Consider the following 7,708-nt stretch of genomic DNA (forward strand, 5'->3'; position numbering starts at 1 on the left):
AACAAAAAAACCCCCCAGCAAACCAACTAGCCAGCTAACCAACAAAAACAAAACAAAATAAAAATAAAAACACACCCTAAATTCTCCCCATCCTGCCTGGTGTGCACTCCAGCCACACTGGCCTCCCAGGGGCCCACGCCAGGGCCTCTGCATGTGCGGTCCCTGACTGTAGAGTCCTCACCTCTCCATACCCACCTTCTGCTTAGCGTTCCGGGCCTTCCCTGACCATGGAGTACAGCCACTCCGCAGAGCACATCTTATTTATATCACAGCACTTACTCCAATCAGAAACTCAAAATTTATGTTACTCTTCGAAGCTCTCAGCAGGTCCTTGGGTATTAGCGGCGGACACACACACACACACACACACACACACACACACACACACACACTCACGTCTAAGTTCCTGTGACTTTTCTACGCTGGATTCCTGCAGACTGGGCCTCCTTTCTGCCCTGTGTGGACACATGATCTGAGCTGCGGGTGTCTGTTGTTCTGTCCTCCCACGCTCAGTTGGCCTACTCTGTCACACTTCATTTTGTTAACCCGATTGGTCCCCTAATGAGCTCCATGAGGTGGGGATCTTGTCTACACGGTCCTAACATCAGGTCCTGGGCCTGACCCATAGCAATGCTCAGTGGAATTGGGGACTTTTGAGACAGAGCAGACACCAGGCAGAGAAGAGGGCAATGGGGGAAGGAAGCAGCCTGCACTGAGATGCCCCTAGGAAGAAAGAAGGGAGAAAGCAGGAAAGTACAAGCACCAGAGGTGGGCCCTGAGTCTAGAAGGCTCTGGAACTGTGGTCCAAGAAAGGAGCCTGGGCTCGGTTTACTTTCCCAGATTCTATTTTTGTACAGATTTGCACGGCACTGTGATTGAATTCGGAACTTCATGCAGGCGGAGCAAGTGTTCCACCGTCTGAGTTACATCCATGGCTGTGCCAGGGAGGGAGTACATGGGTGGGGACTCCCGAGGGGTTGCCTTTGATGGGGAGCCTGTGTTATGAATGAGTGTCGTCGGTTCTCCCACTTCTCACGGATCTCCTGAAATGCCAGGCACAGGCGTTCTACCCCAGGCAAGAGCCACAGACTCAGTGCTGGCACTACTGTACCTGGTATGAATAGCTGTTAAGGAAACTGAAGCCAGCACCTGCCGATTAACGTTATAGACTCTTTAACACTGGAGTGATGACATTTGCCTTGTCTTTCCATTTCCTTTTCTTTCCTGTTGTTGTAAAATTATATAAAATGGGCTGTCTTTTATCCCACTAGGTCTGGCACCGCAGTGCCCCCAAGACATCTGCTAAATATCTTAATCTCTGTGAGCAAAGCATCTCACCTGCTCTGCTTCATTTCCTATCACAACCGCCAAAGGCCTCTCTCTGAGCCTGGCAGCAATCTCTCTACCTATCTAGTTCCCAAGGCAGGTTTCCATGCTAGAAACACACATCCTAACTCCGTGGCGGCCCAGCCCAGCCGCCACACGCTCTGTTACACTTAAATGTGCACATGAAAGAACACACAACACAGTAACCTCTGATCCAATTGATAAGATATAATTGCCCACCTAAACATACAAAGTCCTGTACACATCCATCCCTTAAGAAGATTTATAACGGGGCTGGGGATTTAGCTCAGTGGTAGAGGGCTTACCTAGGAAGCGAAGGCCCTGGGTTGGTCCCCAGCTCGAAAAAAAAAAAAGAAAAAAAAAAAAAAAAAAAAAAGAAGATTTATAACAACCTGTGTAAGATTACACAGAGTGGAATCTTTTTTTTCTTTTTTTCAGAGCTGGGGACCGAACCCAGGGCCTTGCGCTTGCTAGGCGAGCACTCTACCACTGAGCTAAATCCCCAACCCTCACAGAGTGGAATCTTAATGTCAGCCTCCATGTTCTCCGGCAGCTACTCTTTCTCTTCTCCCTTTCCGTTCCAGTCTTCCTACTCGTCCAATGACAGGCCTCATTGTATCCTGTACCGGCCCTCACCTGTACGATATCTTACACTTTCTTTTTCCTTTCCTTTTCTCTTCCTCCTTCTTCTCACCAACCCCTACTCCTACCCCCACCCCTGCCCAGGGTTTTACTATGTCGATCTGGGGGTTCCTGGAACTTCCTTACTCTGTAGACCAGGCAAACTCCTAACTCACAAAGATTTGCCTGCATCTAATTTCAGAGTGCGCCACCATGCCTGGCTTGTGGCTTGTTCTCTCTCTCTCTCTCTCTCTCTCTCTCTCTCTCTCTCTCTCTCTCTTTCTCTCTCTCTCTCTCTCAAGATTTTATATATAAAATCTTGGGTGTATGTCTGCCTGTGTATCAGATGATTCAGTTCCGAAGTGACCAGAAGAAGGTGTCTGATCCCCTGGAACTACAGTTACAGGCTGATGTGAGCCTCCAAATGGGTGTCAGGAATTGAACCATGTCTTCTGGAAGAGCAGCCAGTGCCCTTAACTACTAGATCATGTCCAGACCGTGCCAAACTTAGGTGATCAGGCTTGGCAGTAAGCATCTTTGTTCATGGAAACATCTTGATGGCCCCCCTAGCCCTTGTGGGAATCTTATGTTGTTGTTTAATTGGCATATCAATGTGAAAATTATGCCATTTCGTGCTCACTGAGTTTAGGTTGATCTGTAAATCCTCTTGTTCCCTCCTCCCAGTCTTCCTCCCCACTGTGCTCTTTCACCCACAGTCTTCCCCTCACAGGTGTTCTATTATCCTCCCCACACCCTTCCTTACAGCATCTTCTCCTCCTGGGGTCCCTCTCTAGTTTCCTGGCCTCTGCCCACACGCTCTCCCACGCAATACACATGCATAAAAATGAAAGCCAGAATCCACATTTGAGAAAGAACATGCAGTGTTTGATTTTCCAAGCTAGAGTTAGGTTATTTAATATATTTTCCAGTTCCATCTATTTTCCTGTCTTTAAAAAAAAACAGATTTATTTTTATCTTATTTATGTCTTACATGCCCGTGTCTCGCTGTGTGTGTTTGCCCATGGAGGCCTGAATGAGCTTTGGACCCCCCGAAGCTGGAGTCACAGGTGGTGTTTGTGAGCCCCTGACCCTGGTGCTTGAACCTCCTCACTGTGAAAGAGCAGTAACTTCTCTTAATGCTGAACCATCTCTCTAGCTGCTGCTCCCCTCTTTGAAAAAAGAATAGTTTGATTTGTGTGTCTGTGCCTGTTGTGTGTCTCTCCTTTCTTCCACCCTTTCAACCCCCTAACACTAGACAAGAGAGAAAACAGGATAGAGAGATCTCTGAATAAGGGAAGGGCCAGAAATGGGGGCGACATCTTTAATTACACTATTTCCTGCTGATTGGGGACATCAAGTTCCTTGAGGCAAGTTTGATCTTTGCTGTGAGGATGTCTATTTTTTTCTTCTTGTTGTTTCTTCTTCACACACGATTACTTAAGAGACAGTGACCAACAACAACCAACAACCAACAACCAACAACCAACAACCAATAACCAATCAACAACAACCAACAACCAACCACCAACAACCAACAACAACCAAACTCCCAAACAACCCACACTGCCTCTGGGTGGCCTAGCATTTGTATACCCTCTGAAAGATCTGCAGAATTCCATACGTCATCACAGCAACTACCAGCAGGGGGCAAAACCGTGCCTTAGCTAGAAGAGAAGGCAAATCACAGTCAGCTGCTATGTGCAGTCCAAAACACCCCATCTCTGCACACAGGATTGAAACAAAAGCACGTTCTTGTAATATTTGTGTGTTCTTAAAAGAAATCAAAATTTCAACATTCTTACTACAGCGTGTTCTTTCTTCCTTTCTTTTTCTTTTTTTCTTTTTTCCAGAGCTGGGGACCGAACCCAGGGCCTTGCGCTTGCTAGGCAAGCGCTCTACCACTAAGCTAAATCCCCAACCCTTTTTTCTTCCTTTCTTAACAGGGCCTCATGTATCCTAGGTTGGCTCGCTTCAAACTCACTATGTAGCTGATTCTGTCCTTGAGCTCTGGGTCTTCCTGCCTCCTTCCCTTGGGTGTTAGAATTTTAGATACATGACACACCAGGCTCAGAGGCTCCTCCCTTCCCTGGGAATTCCAGTTAACAGGCATGAGGATTACAAGTTCAAGGCCAGCCTGGGAGACTTATTTAAAAACAGGAGCAGAGAGTGTAGCTCAGTGGGTAGAGTGCTTGCCTAGAATGCACAAAGTCCTGTGTTCTGGCTACTTTTCTGTTGTTATGATTAAAAATGCCACAACCAAGACAATGTATAAAAGGAAGGGTTGTTTTGACTTCCGGTCCCAGTGGGACAATAGTCCATGGTGGCAGAGCAGAGGCAGCATGCAGCAGACACAGTGGCTGGAGCAGAAGCTGAGAGCTTACATTCTTTACTGTAAGCATGAGGGAAGAGAGAGCAAACTAGAAATTCGAGTCTTTAAACTCTCTAAGCTCTCCTCTAGTGAATACACTTCTGGCAGTAAGGCCACACCTCTCAAACCTCCCAAACAGCGCCATCAGCTGGAGACCAAGTGTTCAAATGTCCAACACCATGGGGGACAGCTCGTTTAAACCACCACACACTGGGCTGGACTCCACAGCACTGACTAACACCCAGCGTGATGGTCCACACCTCTAATCCCAGCCTCTGCAGGTAAAGGAGGAAGGATCAGGAGTTCAAAAGCTTCCTCTAGACAGCCAGCCTTGCCTTTGAAGAAAGGTGGAGGGAGACTAAAGGGGTGGACTAGGTTGAGCAGGCACTGCTCTTGCAGAAGACCCGATTTAAGTTCCCCGAACCCACATGATGGCTCATAACCATCTGTAACTTGGCTTTGGGGGGTTTTGATGCTTCTTCTAGTCTTTTCAGTGGTCCACATATACTAATGAGTGCACATGCATATTCATATATAAATATTTTTCTAATAGATGAAGAGGGGCTGTAGAGATGTTTCATCAGGTACAGGTATTTACTGCCAAGGCTGATGACCTGAGTTCAATCCCCAGGGCACATGTGGTAGGACAGAATCAAAACTCTCAGATCATTCTCTTATCTCCTCATACAGACTGTGGCATGCTTGTAGTGTGTGTGCGTGTGCATACACACACAAACACACACACACACACACACACACACACACACACACAGCAATAAATGTAATTGTAAAAGTCCTTTGAGCCAAGTGGTAGTAGCTCATGCCTTTAAAGAAGTTAGAGGCAGGGGAATCTCTGAGTTCAAGGCCAGCCTGGTCTACAGAGTGAGTTCCAGGACTGCTAAGATTACACAGAGAAACCTTGTCTAGAAAAAACAAAACGAAACAAAACAAAAAACCTGCCTTAGTTAAGGTTTTACTGCTGTGGACAGACACCATGACCAAGGCAACTCTTACAAAGGACAACATTTAATTGGAGCTGGCTTATAGGTTCAGAGGCTCAGTCCATTTTCATCAAGGCAGGAACATGGCAGCTTCTAGGCAGGCATGGTGTAGGAGGAGCTGGGAGTCTTACATCTTCATTTGAAAGCTGCTAAGAGAATACTGGCTTCCAGGCAGCTAGGACTATGACATTAAAACCCACCCCACAGTGACACACCTACCCCAATAGGGTCACACCTCTTAATAGTGTCACTCCCTGGCCCAAGCATATACAAACCATCACAAAGCCCAATTAAATAAATAGCCCTTTGAACCATTACAGAAGGAACTCTGTTGGCACAGTGCTGGCCTAGCATTCACGAAGGCTGGTGTTCCATATTTATCACCACAAAAAAACAGATGCAATGGTATATACTGTAATCCCAGTGCTTGGGCAGTGGAGGCAGGAGGATCAGGAGTTTGAGATCATCCTCAGTTATTTATTGAGTTTGAGACCAGTCTGGAATACATTAGACCCTGTCTCCAATCAACAACAAAATCCCTTTAAACAATGTAACTTCAAAAGCCACCAGAATCATGAGACTCAGTCACATAAAACAGAAGGGAGGAGAGAGAGAGAGAGAGAGAGAGAGAGAGAGAGGGAGGGAGGGAGGGAGGGAGGAAGGAGGGGGAGGGGGAGAAGGAGAAGGAAGGAAGGAAGGAAGGAAGGAAGGAAGGAAGTCAGACAGGCAGGCTAGGCACTCACGCTGGGTTCTCTTGAGAAGCCCACACCTATACGTGGATGAAGACTGTCCTTTTCCAAAACTTCCCTTTCTAGTCGCATCCATGCTTAAACATCTCTTCCCAATAAACTCTGACTTTATTTTGTACTGACTTCTCCTGAAACTCTTTTCTGTTGCAGTGGCAAGAATCCCAGCTTAGCCAAGTGCAATCTCAGAGAAGAACTCAGGCTGTAGCAGGAGACAGAATGGCGCTGAGTCCCCACATCCTCTGACACTGAAGCCCTGGGTATACATCAGAAGACACAGGGTCCTAACTAGCACCCCAACTTCTGGTTATGCAGGTCTAGTGTTAGGCCTGAGAAATCATGTTCCTAACAAGTTCCCAGGTGAGGCTGAGTTGCTGCTGCTATTGTTGACCCAGGGCCTAGGTCTGTCTGTCTCTGTCTGTCTGTCTAACAGGATTTCATATAGTTCGGGCTGCCCTGGAACTCTCTATATAACCTTGAACTCCTGACCCTCTTGGCTGGCACTGAGACCTACAAGCTGTGCCCTCGTGCACACACACACACACACACACACACACACACACACACACACACACACACACATTTTTGAGACCCGCCCCATCAGACAATGGCCTGAAACTTTTCTGCAAGTTTGAAATGTTTTATAATAAGATGACAACATTTTTTAGCAGAGATGCCGGGTAATCCCCAGGGAAGCAGGGCCTGAGGGGGTACCTGGGGATAGGATGAGGCATTGTGGGGGAAAATGCTGAGGATAGCCACTTCTGACCTAGATATTTTTAGGCTGAGGCAGAGCCCAGGGGAAAGCGCTTTTTGCTACCTGTGCCTAAAGGCTTCTATGTGGGAGGCTTGGGACCCTGGGGAGCAGAGACAGAGCCCAGCATGGGGTGGATATGCTTATGCTTCTAATTCTAGGCCATAGAGTGCTTTAAAAAATTAGTTGTTATTATTGTGTACGGGTGGGCCCAAGTGCCCAACCGTATGCGTGTGTGTGAAGTTATTGGTCTCCTGGCCACCTTCTTATGGGTCATGGGGATTGAACTCAGGTCGTCAGGGTTCGTGGCAGCCGCGTTTATCTGCTTAGCCTTCTAGTGCTCTCCCTTTGACTATTTCTAACTTTTTATATAGCATGCTCAGGACCCTAGGTTTCCTGGTGACATATGCCTGTAATCCCAGAACTCGGGAATCAGGAGCAGAAGCAGAAGAATCAAGAGTTCAAGGTTGGTCGCCTTCCCTTCAAGAATCTTCGCTCACCTGTGCTTGCTCTCCTGTCACCCCGCTACCCGCTGAGCTTGCACCCTCCCCGCTTGCAGACATGGCTGACATCAAGAACAACCTCAATATTCTTCATTTTTCAGTGTCATGGGTGCCTCGTCTGCCATGGTCTTCAGCGCTATGGGAGCTGCCTATGGCACAGCGAAGAGTGGCACTGGCATCACAGCCATGAGGCCAGAGCTGGTCAGGAAGTCCAGCGGTTATGGCTAGGATCATCGCCATCTACAGCCTGGCGGTGGCAGAACTTATCACTGAGTCCCTGACTGATGGCATCACTGTCTAAAAGAGATTTCTTCAACCGATTGCTAGCCTGAGTGTGGGGCTGGGTGGCCTGGCTGCTGGCTTTGCCA

General features: G+C 47.6%; 1 pseudogene; it reads left to right on the plus strand.

The window, feature by feature from the left end:
• Positions 1-7,362: 7,362 nt before the first annotated feature.
• LOC116894544 overlaps positions 7,363-7,708 on the plus strand; it is a 486-nt pseudogene continuing 140 nt past the window's right edge.

This window comes from Rattus rattus, chromosome 2, assembly GCF_011064425.1.
Source record: "Rattus rattus isolate New Zealand chromosome 2, Rrattus_CSIRO_v1, whole genome shotgun sequence".
Lineage (NCBI taxonomy): Eukaryota > Metazoa > Chordata > Mammalia > Rodentia > Muridae > Rattus > Rattus rattus.